The following is an 18,952-nucleotide window of genomic DNA, read 5'->3' on the forward strand; positions in this document are numbered from 1 at the left end:
TTAAAAATTAGTAACTTTTTTATAACGATTTTTTTCAAAATTATTGATAAAATTTATAATTAATAATATTTTTTGTGACAATTTTTTAAATTGTTACTGAAAATTAACAATTAGTGACCTTTTGTAATATTGTTTAATTAAAAACACCATTAATTCTCACAAAATCTATTAATTAAATAATAAGTTCACCTATTATGATCCACACGTAAGTCTCCCTTCTTTTTATAATACAATTATTACACTTTAAAAATATTTAATTTTTCAAAACTACTCTTTTGTAGTATAATTATTACAGTTTAAAAATATTAATTAATGAATTTAAGAGAATGAAAAAATAAAAATTTTATGTTGTTTTAATCATTAATTTTTAAAAAGAGATTAATATTTTGAAATAATAAAAAAATGAAAGAATGATTCTATTTTCACCACAAAACTATCTCCTTACAATCTTAAAAATTAAACTTTCATTTTATTTTTTTACAATTTTTATAATATCAATTTTACTCTTTGAATTTCTCCTTACCTCCAAAACCTTTCAAACCTTAGATAGCGTCTGATAAAATTTTCTAAATATAATTTGACAATAGATTTGTATTTTGAGTTTACAAATTTTCAAACCTTTGACCCCATCACTACCACCTCCATTGACCCACCACCGTCACTAGGGGTGCAACTTAGGTGGGCTCAACCCGAGCCCAACTCAATTTTTTTTAAGGTTTAGATAAAATATTTTTAAATTGGTACAGATTTAGGCAAAAATTCAATTAAATTTGGGCGGACTTAAGCAAAGATACCAAACAACCTGAGCAACCCGAAACTCGAATTATACATATATAGATATATAAAAATATTAAATATACATATAAATTATTAACCATTACATGATATTAAAATAATTTATATTATTAAATTATATTAAATATATTATATATATATATATATATAACATAAAATTTTATTTTTTTTCTTTTTATTTTCACTCACAAATTGTAAGGATTATTATAGTGACATCTCTTTTATATTATATAAATTGTTTATTTTGATGATATTAATGATTTTCTATTTTAAAAAATTGTAAATAGAGTCAAATTTTAATAATTTAATAATGTAGTTTAAAAAAAAATAAAATTCATTTACAATTCGGACAACTTAGACAATTCGAATTTAACTCGAGTCGGGTTTGGACAGACAACCTTGGGTTACAATTTAGACTTGGGCAAACTTAGACAAGTCTTAGCATAACTTGAGCTGGGCTTGAACAATCTCCTAATTTTACCGAACCCGCCCGAACTCCACCCTAACCGTCGCTGCCCGCCACCACTCTAATTTTACCCGGAATTGAGGTGGCTGCTGTGCGGGGGTGCACAACAGCCACTGCTGTGCAGTTATTTGGGCAATTTTCGGGACTCATTTTGATAATCCGAACCATTCACATTTTAGAATACATCAAGTGGAACATACCTATAAAAAATTAAGTTAATCGGATATTGTTTACCTATTCATCCACTCACATTTGTCTCTACAAAAATAAATAACAATTGTAATTTAAAGTATTAAAATGAATACAAATGTGAGAGGATGAATGGGTAAACGATATCCGATTAACTTGATTTTTTACAGGTATGTTCTACTTGATGTATTCTAAAATGTGAACGGTTCGGATTATCAAAATGGGCCCCGAAAAGGGCCCAAATGGCTGCACAGCAGTGGCTGCTGTGCATCCCGCACAGCAGCCACACCAATTCCATTTTACCCTCATCCCTACCCTCATATCTCTCTCTCTCTCTCACTCTAATTTTACCTAGGGGTGAGCATGGTCCGGATTGGACCGGATTGGGATAAAACCAGGACCAATCCGTTATTTACGGTTCCTAAAAAATTGGAACCAATCCAATCCGTTTAAATCATGGAACCAATCCGAACCAATCCATTTAAATACGGATTGGATCGGTTTAGGACCACGGATTCACATAATTAAATAACAAAAATATATATATAACACTTGAATTTCATAAAAATATAAACATAGCGCTATATTAGTTCCATAATAGCAACATGTTTTTCTATAATAACGACATACTGTTCTAGAATTTAAACAACCATAAGAAAACTGGTTTCACCATAAGTATTTAGACCATTGCAAATTAAAACTTAAAACTAACAAACAAAAGTAATAAAAGAAGATATTATACGATTTTAGGTTTGAGTTTAGATTTTACATAGAATAAGAAAAGATACTATGGGGGAGGATGTATAATAAAAATATAGACTATTTGTATACGGTCCGGATCGGTTCCAATCCGGAACCGTGGGATTCAATCCGGAACCAATCCGTGAACTACGGATTTTTAATTATTCAATCCGAAACCGAACCACGGATTCAAAAAACCAATCCAAACCTATCGGATTGGACTGGACTGGATCGGATTACGGATTTCACGGATTCCTTGCTCAGCCCTAATTTTACCCTCATCCCTACCCTCATATCTCTCTCTCTCTCTCTCTCTCTCTCTCTCTCTCTCTCTCTCTCTCTCTCTATTCAGACCAGTGATCTTCAGCTTTTGTGATATTGGCAATCATCTCAACAGGCCAAGAACAATGTTGGTAGTGTCTGATAAAATCAATTGCTAACAGCCCCGAGGCTCTGCAGATTCCACACTCAGACTCAATCTCTGCACTCAAAGATGGGTTTGTGGGTCAACATTTCTCTTCCTTACACTCAGGTTCGGTCACCGTCAATACCCATTTCTCTTTCCTCCATTGACAGACAGAACCTCCTCATCCCAAGGTTCAATACCCATTTTCCTGTTCTGGGTTATTTTCCAATTTTTGTGCTTGATCTGATCATTGTAACTTCTGGATTGTTTTTATTTATTTTTTAACGCTATGTATATGTGTGTGTATATATATTAGTTGTGGGTGAAAATGAGATGCATTTGCAATTTTATATTTAAATATTTAGATGGATAGAGGAGAAGGGTGGTGGAGTGGTGGTGATAGTGGTGGGCCAGTGGAGGTGGTGGTGATGGGGGTGGAAGTGGAGGTGAAGAAATTAGAATTTGAAAGGTTTGGATGTAAAGAAAAGAGTCAAAGATAGGAGTAAAAGTAAAATTGATATTATGAAAATTGTAAAAAAATAAAGAGTGCTGCTATTAGCACATACCTTTCTTCTTTGGATCACTCCATTTTATTTTATTTTATTTTTTTATTTCAATTTTGTTCAAATATGAAGTTATATTTTTACCCTTATCCATAACCTTCTAACCCTAATTTTTCTAGCCCCAACCCTAATTTTCCAAACCCACCAACAAGCTCTTCTACAAGGCCAACTCCTCTCCCTCCACCTCTTCTCCTACCTTTCCATGGTCCGCATCCTCCTTATCTCCTTCTCCAACACCTCCTTCTCCTCCTCCTCCTCCGACACCACCACCACCGCCTCCCGCGACTCCACGGCATTGAGGTGTTAGGATTCTGAGCTTGATCTCTAGTGGCTTGGACTTTCTTCTTCTTTCTCCTCTTCGATGATTCGCGTGCTCCATGTGAGTTCGTTACAGGATTCGAGATCAGAGTTGACCCATCATCAAATTAACTCGATTTGGAACGATTTTTGAGCACCGATTCGGATCTAATTGAATCACGTATATACGTGAATAGATGATTCCAATCACAACAAGAGAGAAAGAGAGATTCAAGACAGAAATAGGTAATTTCTGTTGAATTTAATTAGAATGATGAACAACTTGAAATCAGATATAGGAAAACTTCAAAAAAAAAAATCATAAAAGTTTTTATATATTTTTTTAATACTAATCTTCAGATCAAAATCAAGTAATAGAAGAATTGAAACGATTGCAACACACAAAGGAATGATCAGAACAGTTGGAACAGATCGATTGAAGAGATTTAAAACCTTGAATTGATATATATGTGTATATATATATATAGAGAGAGAGAGAGACTAGCTATGGGGAGGGGAAAAAAGAGGGGGTCTGTCACGATCCAAACTCGCCCCCATAGGTTTAGCTTCATAACCGGCCAGTAATCCATGGATCACCAAAGACCTCGGAACAGATTAGAAAAAGTAAGGGGCTGCGGAAGCAATTATATAGAACAGACAAGGTCCAATGAGCTGTGATAACGTACATGGGACAGAAGATTTTAAAACTTATATATACGTAAGCATGCTAGTCAAAGGACACCAATATTTACAAATATCTACAGAAGTGTACTTCCTAAGACCTGACTTTACAAACAGTCACAGAGACTAGCATAAGTACAAAAACAACTATGCAACTATACTGCGATCGGAACCTCCTCAGGAGGCACAACAGTTGGCTGAAAAAAACAGAACTGAAGGCCGCCAACTCTGGCCCTGGTCACATGCCGGCTCACCTATATACATAATATAAACTGTAAGCGAAGGCCAAGTGAACAATAACAGAGTAAAGGGGTTGCAATGAATGAGTCTGTACAGGTTCAGAAATCATAATTCAGTTTTGTATCAAAAATGCATTGGAAAACATTTTTCAAAACTTGCTAAAAACAGGGGTCACGCTCGAGCGAGCTTACCAAAACAGAGGGGTTGCTCGAGCGTAAACTCCTTCGCTCGAGGTCTGTAAAAATGCAAAAGTACTGGTTGTTGAAAATTCCCGCTCGATGCTCGCTCAAACGTGAGACACAGCTCTTCGCTTGATCTTCGCTCGAGCGTGCGTTTGCGTGCACCAAAAACCTGAGAGCTTGCAATCTGCGCTCGAGCCAACACTCCTTCACTCGAGTGGAGCTCTGAACAAAAGGTGGTCACTCGAGCGTGGAATCCTTCGCTCGAGCGAGGAAGCCAAAATCTGGAATTTTCAGATTTACCTTCAAAGCTCAAACCAAGAATTCAACACACCAAAACTCAACCTTTTGGGCCAATTTTCTGGGAAACACTTGTAAACTAACAATATAATATGTTTTGAAGATCATTTGAAAAATCAAGCCCAAAGGTGAGACAATTGAACACCAAATCCAAAGAAGCTTCAAGAATAATGCAAGAACTTAATATGCAAGTGTTCATTAGAAATCCAATGCTCTAAAACATGACCAAATGTAAGATTTGAGCTCAAAACATGGTGAATTCATGGACTATAACCCAAATATGGACATGCATGTGGGGAATTCATGAAAACATCTTCAAAACTCAATAATGTGCACATACATGCATGAATTACTTCTCAATTCAACATTTAAACCAATTCTTGACTTTAATCTTCAATTTTACCATGGACTATGCAAGGTATAACTTAAATTCACAATCAAGAAGATGATTTTCCTACCTTGGGTCTTCAATTCCAAGTATGGAGGCTCAATTATGCAATTCTTTTATAATTCCTCAAATTTCCAAGCAAAATCTTGTTGAAAACTAAATTTTTCCCTATCTCCTACTCTCTCTCTCTCTCCCACGGTTTGGCCTCTCAATGGATGATGAAAAGATGCAACAAATGTATGAATCAGTCTCAAGGTTGCCTTAGGTAATGGGCCACTCAATGGCAATTTGGTAATAAACTTAACTAATGTAATTTAACGTTATTTAATCATACCAAATCAAATTTTAATTAAACCTACCATAAAATCACATATATCCTTACTAGTATAAAACACTAATCAATTTCTGAATCGGTCGCCGATAAGGCTTTCAATTCGCAATTTAGAGTCAAAGACATGAACAGGTCATTTTATCGCAAACAGATAGAAACACAAAAATAATGCAATACACATGCAAATTAATCCCAAATCCTTTCTAAATTACCATTAGACATAATTAAGTACGGATTAACGTTAATCAGAGGTTGGATTGTTACAATCTTCCCCTCTTAAAAGAGTTTGGTCCTCCAAACTCGAATTACCTTCATTCGGACTCATCATTGGGTCCAGTGGAAACAGATTTGGATATCTCTTCATCATGTCGTCCTTGGTTTCCCAAGTTGCATAGGTTCCTCCGTGGTTTTGCCAATCAACTTTTACCAACGGTATTTCTTTATTTCTCAACCTTTTGATCCAGCGATTCACAATCTGGATAGGTCTTTCCTCATAAGTGTAGTCATCTTTCAAAAGCACATGTGTCAGTTCAATGACGTGAAGCGAATCCCTCAAGTATTCTCGAAGTATCGATATATGAAAGGCGTTATGCATATGCTCCATTACTGGAGGTAAGGCTATCCGATACGATACCAGATTGATCTTTTCAAGGACTTCGTAAGGTCCAACGTACCTTGGCGCTAATTTGCCCTTAACACCAAACCGAGTTTGACCCTTCATCGGGGTCACTTTAATGAACACATGATCCCCAACTTCGTATTCCTTATCTCTTCTTCAGATATCAGCATAGCTCTTCTGCCGACTCTATGCAGTTTTCAGACGTTGTTGGATTAGTTTCACTTTCTCGGTTGTTTCATGCACAAGTTCCGGTCCCAACAAAGGTCTATCACCTACTTCAGCCTAACATATCGAAGAACGGCATGTTCTTCCATACAAAGCTTCGTAAGAAGCCATTTCAATGCTTGAATGGTAACTATTGTTGTACACAAATTCAACTAATGGCAAGTAGGTCTCTCAATTCTCTTGGAAGTCTAACACACACATTTTGAGCATATCTTCCAAAGTTTGGTTAGTCCGTTCAGTTTGTCCATCCGTCTGTGGGTAATAGGCACTACTCAATCTCAGTTCAATCCCCAAAGCCTGTTGCAAACTCTGCCAAAATCTTGACACAAACTTTGAGTCCCTGTCAGACACAATAGATACTGGCACTCCATGCAGCCTCACAATTTCAGTCATATAAATATTGGCCAATTTGTTAGCATTATAAATAGTTTTGACAGGCAGAAAATGAGCAGACTTAGTTAAACGATCAACTATAACTCAGATAGAGTTCATACCTCGGGAAGAACGAGACAATCCCACAATGAAGTCCATGGTAATATGCTCCCATTTCCATTCCGGTATTGGGAGTGGTTGTAGCAAACCAGCGGGTCGTTGATGTTCAGCTTTAACTTGTTGACAATAGAGATATCTAGCCACAAAATCTGCAATACTCCTTTTCATTCCAGGCCACCAAAAATTCTGTTTCAAATTGCGATACATTTTTGTGTTCCCCGGATGCATAGCAAACTTACTGCTGTGAGCTTCGGTCATAACATGTTTCTTCAAACCACTACAATCGGGTACACAAAGACGGTTATGAAATTTCAGTACATCATTCTCAAACACAAATCCTGGCCTTGGCTTTGAATCAAATTCCTCTATGATCTTTTTCAAGTATTCATCTTCGCATTGTTTTTGTTTGATCTCATCAAGAATTAAAGGTTGAGCAGAAATAATAGTTAACAGCTCATCTTGTTCTAGGTCATTCAGCAATTCTTTTCGATTGGGCAACAAACATGACAAACTTGCATCGGATTTTCGGCTCAAGACATCTGCTACGGTATTAGCCTTTCCTGGACGATACAAGATTTGCAAGTCATAATCCTTGATTAGTTCTAATCATCACCTCTGTCTTATGTTCAATTCCTTTTGGGTGAAAAAATATTTCAAGCTTTTATGATCGGTGTACACCTCACAAGTTACCCCATACAAGTAGTGACACCAGATTTTCAAAGCAAACACTACAGCTGCTAATTCAAGATCATGTGTTGGGTAATTCCTTTCATGAGGTTGGAGTTGTCGAGAAGCATAGGTAATCACCCTTCCGTTTTGCATTAACACACACCCCAAGCCTTTGTATGAAGCATCACTATAAACTTGAAATCTATCAGTACCATTAGGCAAAGTTAAGATTAGTGCAGTTACTAACCTGGTTTTCAACTCTTGAAAAGCTGCCTCTCTCTGTTCACTCTAGTCAAATGACACATTTTTTTGAGTTAACTGGGTCAATGGCATGGCAAGCTTGGAAAAGTCTTTCACAAATCTCCGGTAGTAACCTGCAAGTCCCAGAAAACTTCGAATCTCTATCACATTTGTCGGTTTAGGCCAATCCACGATAGCTTCGATTTTCTGAGGGTTAACAGAAACACCATCCTTGTTGATTACATGGCCCAAAATGTCACACTGTCAAGCTAGAACTCACATTTGGACAATTTAGCATACAATTTCTTTTCCTTCAAAATCTGCATGGTAGTTCTCAGATACTTCTCATGTTCTTCCCTGTCTTTAGAATAGATCAGAATGTCATCGATAAAAACAACAATAAATTCATCCAGAAATGATTTAAACACTCTGTTCATAAGATCCATAAAAGCAGCAGGTGCATTGGTTATCCCAAATGGCATTACTAAAAATTCATAATGTCCATATCTAGTTCGGAATGCAGTTTTCTCTATGTCCTCGGCTCTAACCTTTAATTGATGATACCCAGATTTGAGGTCAATTTTAGAGAACACTTTGGCTCCTTGGAGTTGATCAAACAAATCATCTATTCAATGTAATGGATATTTGTTCTTAATGGTCATTTTGTTCAGTTCTCGATAATCTATACACAATCTCAAAGATCCGTCCTTCTTTTTGACAAACAAGACTGGAGCACCCCAAGGTGAAGTGCTCGGATGGATAAATTTCTTATTTAACAGTTCTTGAAGTTGAGTTTTCAATTCTTTCAATTCTGAGATAGACATTTTATAGGGAGTCTTGGAAATAGGTTGTGTCCCCGGAAGCGCATCAACAGTGAATTCAATTTCTCTCTCAACTAAGTCCCCAGGTAAGTCATTCGGAAACACATCGGGGAATTCACAAGCAACAGGGATAGTTTCTACATTAGTTCTATCAGATGAGGCAGTTAGTATACAACACAAGTAACCCCTACATCCCTTCCTAAGCAGTTTTCTAGCTTTCAGAGCTGAAATCAAATATGGGGGAGAGACTACCCCACTCCCAGTAAAAGTAAATTCAAGCATACCCGGTGGTCTAAACACAACAGATTTACTTGCACAGTCAATAGTAGCACAGTATTTAGTCAACCAATCCATCCCCAAATACAATTAAAATGATCAATGTTCAGGGGTAATAAATCAACATATAACATCATATCGCCAATCATAATATCACATGCTGGATAAACATGAGCACACATCATAGAATCCCCAGAGGACGTAGATACAGATAACACATATGTCATACATTCTAAAGGTCTAGTCAATTTTCGAGAAAAAGCATGCGATACAAAGGAATGTGTAGAACCAGAATCTATCAATACAAATGCATTTTGAGAACATACAGAGAGTGTACCTGACACCACTGTATAGGTGTTCGGTACATCACCGGGCACTAAGGCAAATACTCGACCTTGTCTCAAAGGTTCTTTTCCAGTATTGGCTTTGGCATTTGTTTTGGCTGGAGGAGCGGATCTAGCTGAACTTGTCGTAGGACGGTTAGCATTCTCAGACCTGAGTGGGCAATCCTTCACTACATGACTTGACTGTCCACATCGGAAACAAGCACCGGATACTCAGTAGCACACACTCCTATGCCTTCTACCACAATCAGAACAGACCGGGATAGACCCACTACTCTGACTCGAGCTGTTTGTAGACCCTGTGTTTTGCTTCTTACTGACAAAAGACCGGCCTCCTTTAAAACCAAACCCAGACCTTTTTCCTCTTCAATCATTTGTTGTAGTTGCTGGGGCTTTACCTTGCTTCATGGCGGCTATGGTGGCTTCTGCCATTAAGGATTTGTCTAAGACTTCCACATAAGTCGGCAATTTCAATACGCCTACCCGATCAAACACCTCTAAATCTAGTCCACCCTCAAATTTTCGTGCTTTCTTGTAATCGGTATCCACCATATGAAGAGCAAACCGTGCAAGTTCGGTAAATTTAGCTTCATACTCTGCCACAGACATTCTTTCTTGTTTGAGTTCCTGAAATTCAGACACCTTCCAATCCCTGAAACATTGGGAAAAATACTTATCATAAAAGATGGCATTAAACTGTGCCCACGTCAAATTTCCATTGCCACTTCAAATCAGTAACCACCACCTTCGGGCTTCATCTTTCAGAGTATAGGTGGCTAGGAGGACTTTCTGAACTTCAGAACAAGGAAACACTTCATACGGTTTCTCCATTTCAAGTAGCCACGTCTCTGCTTTCAACGATTCAATCCCACCATAGAATGTTGACGATTTCATTTTCATGAATTTTTGTGTCAAGTTGATGATGTCATTATTATCTGCTTCGACGTGTACCGGCGGAGGTAGAGGGGGTAAATGTTGCTGACTTTGCTGTTGTGTCAAAGATTCAGTTAATGCTGCAAGCATTTGTTCTATTTGGCCCATGTGAGCCTCTGAAGATTCACTTACATCGCTTCCCCTTGCATTCTCCATGCTACTATACAAACATCAACTAATAATAAACACATGCATAATCTTATTCGTTTCTTTCAATCCATTTGTTCGAATTTACATTCAGTTTTCATGTTCATTTGAATTACCACACACTCACACATGCAGATGGCATGCCTCTAACTCTTACTAGGACATTCTAAGCTCATACGGACCTGTGTGTGCTGTAGAACACGTGCTCTGATACCACTCTGTCACGACCCAAACCCGCCCCCACAGGTTTCGCTTCGTAACCGGCCTGTAATCCGTGGATCACCAAAGGCCTCTGAACAGATTAGCACAAAGTAAGGGGCTGCGGAAGCAATTATATAAAACAGACAAGGTCCAATGAGCTGTGATAACGTACATGGGACAGAAGATTTCAAAACTTATATATACGTAAGCATGCCAGTCAAAGGACACCAATATTTACAAATATCTACAGAAGTGTACTTCCCAATACCTGACTTTACAAACAGTCACAGAGACTAGCATAAGTACAAAAACAGCCATGCAATTATACTGTGATAGGAACCTCCTCAGGAGGCACAATGGTTGGCTGACAAAAACAGAACTGAAGGCCGTCAACTCTGGCTCTAGTCACATGCCGGCTCACCTACATATATAATATAAATTGTGAGCGAAGGCCCAGTGAACAATAACGGAGTAAAGGGGTTGCAATGAATGAGTCTGTACAGGTTCAGAAATCATAATGTAGTTTTGTCTCAAATTCATAGTTTGCCCAGATCATATACAGAAATCATGAGTCATGCTCACATTTACGTGATACATCCATTAGCATTAACAGAGCAGATGCAGAACAGATACAGACACGTGAGGGTTACGAATAACCAGTTCCATAAAGGAACCTCCAGATCCGGGTAACAGAGAATAGATACGCTGAGCCCCGATGAGGGAGCCTCCGGTACGGGTAACAGAGTATAGACAGATTAAGTTCCATAAAGGAACCTCCGATTCCAGGTAACAGCCAACAGATATCACATAATGCTAAGGATGTCACGAATACATATCAGAAATTGGACAATCATTCATTGTACAAAACATATCATTTCGGAAAACAGGTCTTATTTTATCACACAGAAAACAGATATAGTTGAACATAACTTTACTAAGTTATTACTCACAGTTGGCCTTGAGACAGACAGACGGAGCAGATTAGTCAAACAGTACGCGACACGTGACCTACATAACACATAATAGGCAGACACTTGAAACACACAATCTAATCGTACATAATTTACTTCGTGGCTCTTAATGTGTTTCTAACCCTTAATCCTCACTATGGATGTCACGACCCAAACCTGGCCCTATGGGTTTAGCACCGTAACCGGCCAGTAATCCGAGATTACCGAAGGCCTGCTGAACAGTAATACAGTAAAACAGAGTACAGGGCCTGGCGGAAGCCAAAACAGTAAATAAACAATGCCCAATGAGCTGCGACAGTCTATATGAAAAGATTTTTCATACATTTATACGTAAACAGTACAGAACGGTAAGCACAATATTTACAATCATTCAGACTAGGGACTCAACCCTAGATAACAGTACGGTAAAACAGTGAAACAGTACAAAATGGGGAGTTGTAAAACACCCCTAAGCCCTAACACGTTAGGCTCGGAACCTCGCAGTGAGGCACAAAGGCTGGCTTGACAAAACTGGAGTAACCCTGACGCTTCTAGCTTCAATCCGGTGCCTGTACACCTACATATATATATATGAGCAGTGAGCTAAAGCCCAGTGAATAACATAAAGCGTAAAGGGGTTTAGAATGAATGTCCTTACAGTAATGAAATCAGTTCATTAAACAATACTTCAGTCTTTCAGTCAGAACAGTTATTCAATCATATGTGGTACATCCATTAGCATAACAGTAAACAGTAGGTCTTAAAGACCGAACAGTAGTGATGGCCATCAATCAGTAAACAGTAGTGGTTCCACGAGGGAACCGACAGAGATCTCTGTAACAGTAACAGTAACAGTAGGTACTAAGGATGCCACAGTACAGTTCAGAAATAAAGGATATACATTCATTCAGTAATACCAGTTCAGTAAACAGTTCAGTTCAGTATTCAAAAGATATCAGTTGAACATATCTTTACACAATTGTTACTCACAGAGTTTGGGCTACGGTATGCTAGAGCGTGTCTCTCCAGTCGCCAACCCTACACAATTAACAGATTGAACACACTAAGCTATACAGCTGGGAAAGATAATAACTTAACCCCTAATGCCTCGGTGTGTTCTACATCTATATCCTCAACAAGACGCCTTAAACTAGGCCTAAGAATGCCTAGAATGGGATGAGGATGCAAAGATGTACATTTAAAAGCATTTTCAGAAAAACAGAGTTCCGCTCGAGCGCAGGTTTCCCCGCTCGAGCGTACAGGCAAACAAAGGTACACGCTCGAGCGTAAACTTTCCCGCTCGAGCGTACCGTAAAAGTACTGGATGGGTGAAATCTCCGCTCGACGCCTGCTCGAGTGTGAGACATGACCCCGCTCGAGCGCCCAATCCTACGCTCGAGCGGACTGCAAAACAGTGCAGAGATGCTGGGTGCTCGAATTCTACGCTCGAGCGTCACTATACCCGCTCGAGCGGAAGTGCGAAATCTGGAAATTCCAGATTGCACCTTCAAGCTCAAAACCAAGTTGCTAACAACTCAAACCGATCCTCTTGGGCTCATTTTCTGGAAAACTCTTATAAACATATAGAATGTCATAGTTCAAAGCTCAATTTGAGAAATCAAAGCCCAAGGGTTTTCAATTCAAACCCAATTTCAAACCAATTTCAAGAACAATATGAACATGCAACATGCATGAATTCAAACCATTTTGAAGCTTCAATTTGATGCTCTTAGGAGCCAATTCTTTTCAGAACATGGTGAAATCATGGACTTAAACATGATTATGAACATGCATGTAACCTTTTGCCATGAAAATAACTCAAACATCTACAATACAAACATGCATGCATGAAATGAGCTTCAAATCAACAACAATGAACCAAAATATGACTTAGTTCTACAATGAAGCATGAATCATGCAAGAACTAGCTCAATTCACAAACAAGAGAGTAATTACTCTACCTTAGGTCTCCAATGCAAGGCTAGAGGCTCAAATTAGTAATCTACACTTCAATTACCAAGCAATTCCACCAATAAACTCGAACTCAACTCAATTCCCTCTCACTCTCTATTTCTCTCTCTCTAGTCGGTGCTGTGCTCAAGAATGAGCTGATGAAATGTGTATGTATGAGTGTAATGAGATGAGCCAAGTAGTGGGCCACTTAAGTGGCATTTAGGTAATTACGGCAAACTTTGCAATTAACTCATTTTAATCTAATTCAATCACACCTAATCAGTTTTCAAGTAAATACACCGTAAAATCACATTAATTACGAGGGTCAAGGAACATCAATCGGTTTCTAATTCGGCCGCCGATAAGGCCTTCAATTAGCAGTTTAAACATATAAGCATGAACAGATAATCATGCAGTTAAACAGATAGAATGCAATTTAACTAACATATACTCAATCGATTCGGTTTCCAATTTCAGTCAGTCAGTTTAGTACTTTAATCAGTTCAATTATCAGTCATTATCAGTTCCATTTCGCAGTAATCAATGATTAACGGTAATCATTCAGTCATTAATCAGTAAACAGTATGGGGGTTGTTACAGTCTCCCCTCCTTATAAAGAGTTTAGTCCTCTAAACTCGAGTTACCTTCATTCTGGAAGAAAACAGGATTCAGTGGAAACAGTTCAGGATATCGTTTGGCCATGTCATCTTCCCTTTCCCAAGTGGCATACACGCCACCGTGGTTTTGCCAGTCAACTTTCACTAACGGGATCTCTTTGTTCCTCAGTTTCTTGATTCGTCTATTTACAATCTGTATAGGCCGTTCCTCGTAAGTGTAGTCATCACTCAACACTACGTGGGTAGGCTCTATTACATGGAAGGGATCCCGGAGATAATCTCTTAACATGGAAATGTGGAAAACATTATGCATGTGTTCCATTTAAGGAGGAAGCGCAACTTGATACGCCACCGGATTGATTTTCTCAATAATCTCATACGGTCCGACATATCTCGGCGCTAACTTGCCTTTGACTCCAAAACGAGTCTGGCCTTTCATTGGTGTCACTTTCACAAAAACGTGATCACCCACTTCATACTCTCTGTCCCGTCTTCTGACATCTGCATAACTTTTCTGTCTACTCTGTGCAGTTTTCAGTCTTTGCTGTATCAGTTTCACTTTTTCAGTTGTTTCATACACAATCTCGGGCCCAAGCAAAGGCCCATCTCCAACTTCTGCCCAGCAGATCGGAGATCTACATTTTCTGCCATACAATGCCTCGAAAGGCGCCATACCAATACTCGAATGGTAGCTGTTGTTGTAGGCGAATTCAGCCAATGGCAGATGACTTTCCCAGTCTCCCTGAAAATCAAGGACACACATTCTCAGTAAATCCTCTAGAGTTTGGATGGTCCTTTCTGATTGGCCATCTGTCTGAGGATGATAGGCACTACTCAGTCTCAGTTCAGTACCCAGTGCAGTTTGTAGGCTTTGCCAAAACCTCGATGTAAACTTCGAATCCCTATCAGAAACAATAGACACAGGCACTCCATGCAGTCTTACAATCTCATCAATATAGATAACAGCCAATTTGTCCGCATTATAGATTGTCTTGACAGGTAAGAAGTGAGCGGATTTGGTTAATCTATCAACAATAACCCAAATTGAATCCATACCTTTTCTGGAGCGAGGCAACCCAACGATAAAATCCATCGTGATATGCTCCCATTTCCACTCTGGTATGGGTAGGGGTCGCAATAGTCCGGCAGGTCGTTGGTGTTCAGCTTTGACCTGTTGGCAATGAAGACATTTGGATACAAAATCAGCAATTTCTTTCTTTATTCCCGGCCACCAGAAATTCTGTTTCAGATCTTGGTACATTTTCGTATTCCCCGGATGGATAGACAATTTCGAATTGTGGCCTTCTTGCAGAACTCTTCTTTTCAGTTCAGTATCATTTGGCACACACAGTCTTTCTTGAAATTTCAGTACATTATTCTCAAATTTGAATCCCGGTCTCGGTTTAGATTCTCTTTCTTCGATGATCTTTTTCAAGAAGTCATCCAGTTGCTGTTTCTCTTTAATTTCTTCAATCAGTGCCGGTTGAGCAGAAATAGCAGCTAAGGTTCCACCTTGTTCTCTCAAAACAATTTCGATTTCAGATTTTTCAAGGTCACAAAGCAACTCTTTCTGTCCTGTAAGCAAACAGGCTAAATTTCCAATCGATTTCCGGCTCAATGCATCGGCAACGGTATTGGCTTTTCCTGGGTGGTACAAGATCTGTAGGTCATAGTCCTTTATCAATTCTAGCCATCTCCGCTGTCTCATGTTCAGTTCTTTCTGTGTGAAGAAATATTTCAAACTCTTGTGGTCGGTATATACTTCACATGTTACCCCGTACAGGTAGTGACGCCAGATTTTCAGTGCGAATACCACTGCAGCAAGTTCCAGATCATGGGTCGGGTAGTTCTTTTCATGCGGTCTCAGTTGACGGGAAGCATAGGCAATTACTCTCCCATTCTGCATTAAAACACACCCCAAACCCTTATGAGAAGCATCACTAAATACAGTATAACCATCCATACCTGAAAGTAAGGTTAAAACAGGTGCAGTCACAAGTCGAGTTTTCAACTCTTGGAAGGCAGATTCTCTTTGATCAGTCCAATCAAATGATATCCCTTTCTGAGTCAACTGAGTCAACGGTAAAGCAATCTTGGAGAAATCTTTGACAAACCTTCTGTAGTATCCAGCCAACCCCAAAAAGCTTCGGACTTCGGTCACATTTGTTGGTCGAGGCCAGTTCACTACAGCTTCAATTTTCTGCGGATCAACAGAAATTCCATCTTTGCTAACAACATGCCCCAAAAACATAACATGGTCAAGCCAAAATTCACATTTAGACAGTTTACCATACAGTTTCTGTTCTCTTAAAGTTTGTAGGGCAAGTCTCAGATGATATTCATGTTCTTCTATATTCTTGGAGTAAATCAATATGTCATCAATAAATACAACAATAAAGTCATCAAGGTATGGTTTAAAAATTCTATTCATGAGGTCCGTAAAGGCAGCAGGGGCGTTCGTGACTCCGAACGGCATAACTAAAAATTCGTAATGTCCATACCTCGTTCTAAAAGCAGTTTTATCAATGTCTTCCGGTTTAACCTTCAGTTGATGATACCCGGATCTGAGATCAATCTTGGAAAACACTTGTGCACCCTGTAACTGATCAAATAAATCATCAATACGTGGCAATGGGTATTTATTTTTCACAGTTACCTTATTCAGTTCGCGATAGTCAATGCACAGTCTCAGTGAGCCATCTTTCTTCTTTACAAACAAAACAGGTGCACCCCATGGCGAAGTGCTAGGCCTGATAAACTTCTTATCCAGTAGTTCCTGTAGTTGCACTTTCAACTCCTTCAGTTCAGTTGGAGCCATTCTGTAAGGAGCTTTAGATATCGGCTGTGTGCCCGGAATTACCTCAATGGTAAATTCAATCTCTCTATCAGTCAAATCCCCTGGAAGATTATCTGGAAATACATCTGGGAATTCTCTGACTATAGGAATACAGTTCATATTAGCATTATCATCAGTAGACACGGTCAAAACAGAACACAGATACCCTTTACATCCCTTTCTAATCAGTTTAACAGCTTTTACAGATGAAATCAGATACGGGGGAGGTACTACTCCAACCCCATTAAACACAAATTCAGGTAGACCAGGTGGACGGAAAACTACTTGTTTCGTTACACAGTCTATGGTGGCATGATATTTCGTTAACCAGTCCATCCCCAATATAACATCAAAATGGTCTATGTTCAGTGGCAGTAAATCAATAAACAGATGTGCATCTTCAACAATAATTTCACAAGCAGGATACATATATGCACAGGTCATAGATCCTCCTACGGGTGATGACACTGCTAACAGATAGTTCATGGGTTCCAAGGGTCTATTCAATTTACGCGAAAAAGCATGCGATACATAAGAATGTGTAGACCCCGAATCAATCAATACATATGCATTTTGTGTACAAATAGAGAGAATACCTGACACAACGGTCTCGGTATTCTGCACATCTCCTGGTACTAGGGCGAACACTCGGCCCTGCCTCATAGGCTCTTTCCCGGTAGCTTTAGGGTTCGGTTTTGGTGGAGCGTTTGATGCTGCACCGCTGGCTGCAGCTTTGCTGTTGCCCTGAGGAGCAGAAGGACAATCTTTAACCATGTGGCCCACCTTGCCACACCTATAACAAGCTCCAGATAGTTTGTAACAAACTCCCTTATGATTTTTCCCACATTCAGAACAGGGCGGTATTGTACGGTTTCCTTGACTAGAAGTAGTCATTGACCCTGTGTTTTGCTTTTTGTTCAACGGGTTGTGTTTGCCTTTCTTAAATTTGAAACCCTGCCTTTTACCATGCCATTCGGTTGTTGGTGTTTCAGATTGTTTTACTGCTGCAATGTTCGACTCGGCCATCAATGCCCGGTCGAGAACACCCACAAAAGTCGGTAGTTTCAACACATTTATTCGGTCAAGAATTGCAACATTAAGGCCACCTTCAAATTTCCTGGCCTTCTTATACTCAGTATCCACCATATGCGGTGCATAACGGGCAAGTTCAGTAAATTTCGTTTCATATTCGGCAACCGACATGGTGCCCTGTTTCAGTTGTTCAAACTCAGTTACTTTCCTATCCCTGACACATTGTGGGAAGTACTTTTCAAAGAAGGACTCCTTGAACTGAGCCCAAGTCATAACAGCATTTGTATCGCGAATCAACATCCACCACCTTCTAGCTTCTTCTTGAAGGGTGAAGGTAGCTAACAATACTTTGTTCGCTTCTGAGCACGGAAATACTTCAAATAGTTTCTCTGTTTCCAGAATCCAAGCTTCAGCTTTTAACGGTTCAAGGCCTCCCTGAAAGGTTGGCGGTTTCATTTTGCTGAACTTCTGGGTCAGAGCAATAATATCCCCATCATTCACATTCACATTAGGCTCCGGCTGTACCGGAGGAGGAGGAGGCTGTTGGTTCTGTTGTTGTTCAAGTCTAGCAGTTATCAGTTCCATCATTCTTTCCATTCTTTCCATTCTTGCCTCAGTAGATGAGGACTCAGGTTCATTTGCATTGTCCATTTCACTATAAGTAGTTATAACAGTTTTAAACATAAGCAGTCATTTGTTTAACAGTTTACCACATTAGTATGTATTCAGTCATAACATAACCACACACTTATCATGCTCATGAGATGCCCTAATCACTTTTCTAGGACACCCTATAGCTCATTTGGACACGTGTGTGCGGTATAACTCGTGGTAAGTATCGCTCTGATACCACTCTGTCACGACCCAAACCTGGCCCTATGGGTTTAGCACCGTAACCAGCCAGTAATCCGAGATTACCGAAGGCCTGCTGAACAGTAATACAGTAAAACAGAGTACAGGGCCTGGCGGAAGCCAAAACAGTAAATAAACAATGCCCAATGAGCTGCGACAGTCTATATGA

The sequence above is a fragment of the Camellia sinensis genome, chromosome 6, assembly GCF_055761805.1.
Source record: "Camellia sinensis isolate YWXY chromosome 6, ASM5576180v1, whole genome shotgun sequence".
Classification (NCBI taxonomy): Eukaryota; Viridiplantae; Streptophyta; class Magnoliopsida; order Ericales; family Theaceae; genus Camellia; species Camellia sinensis.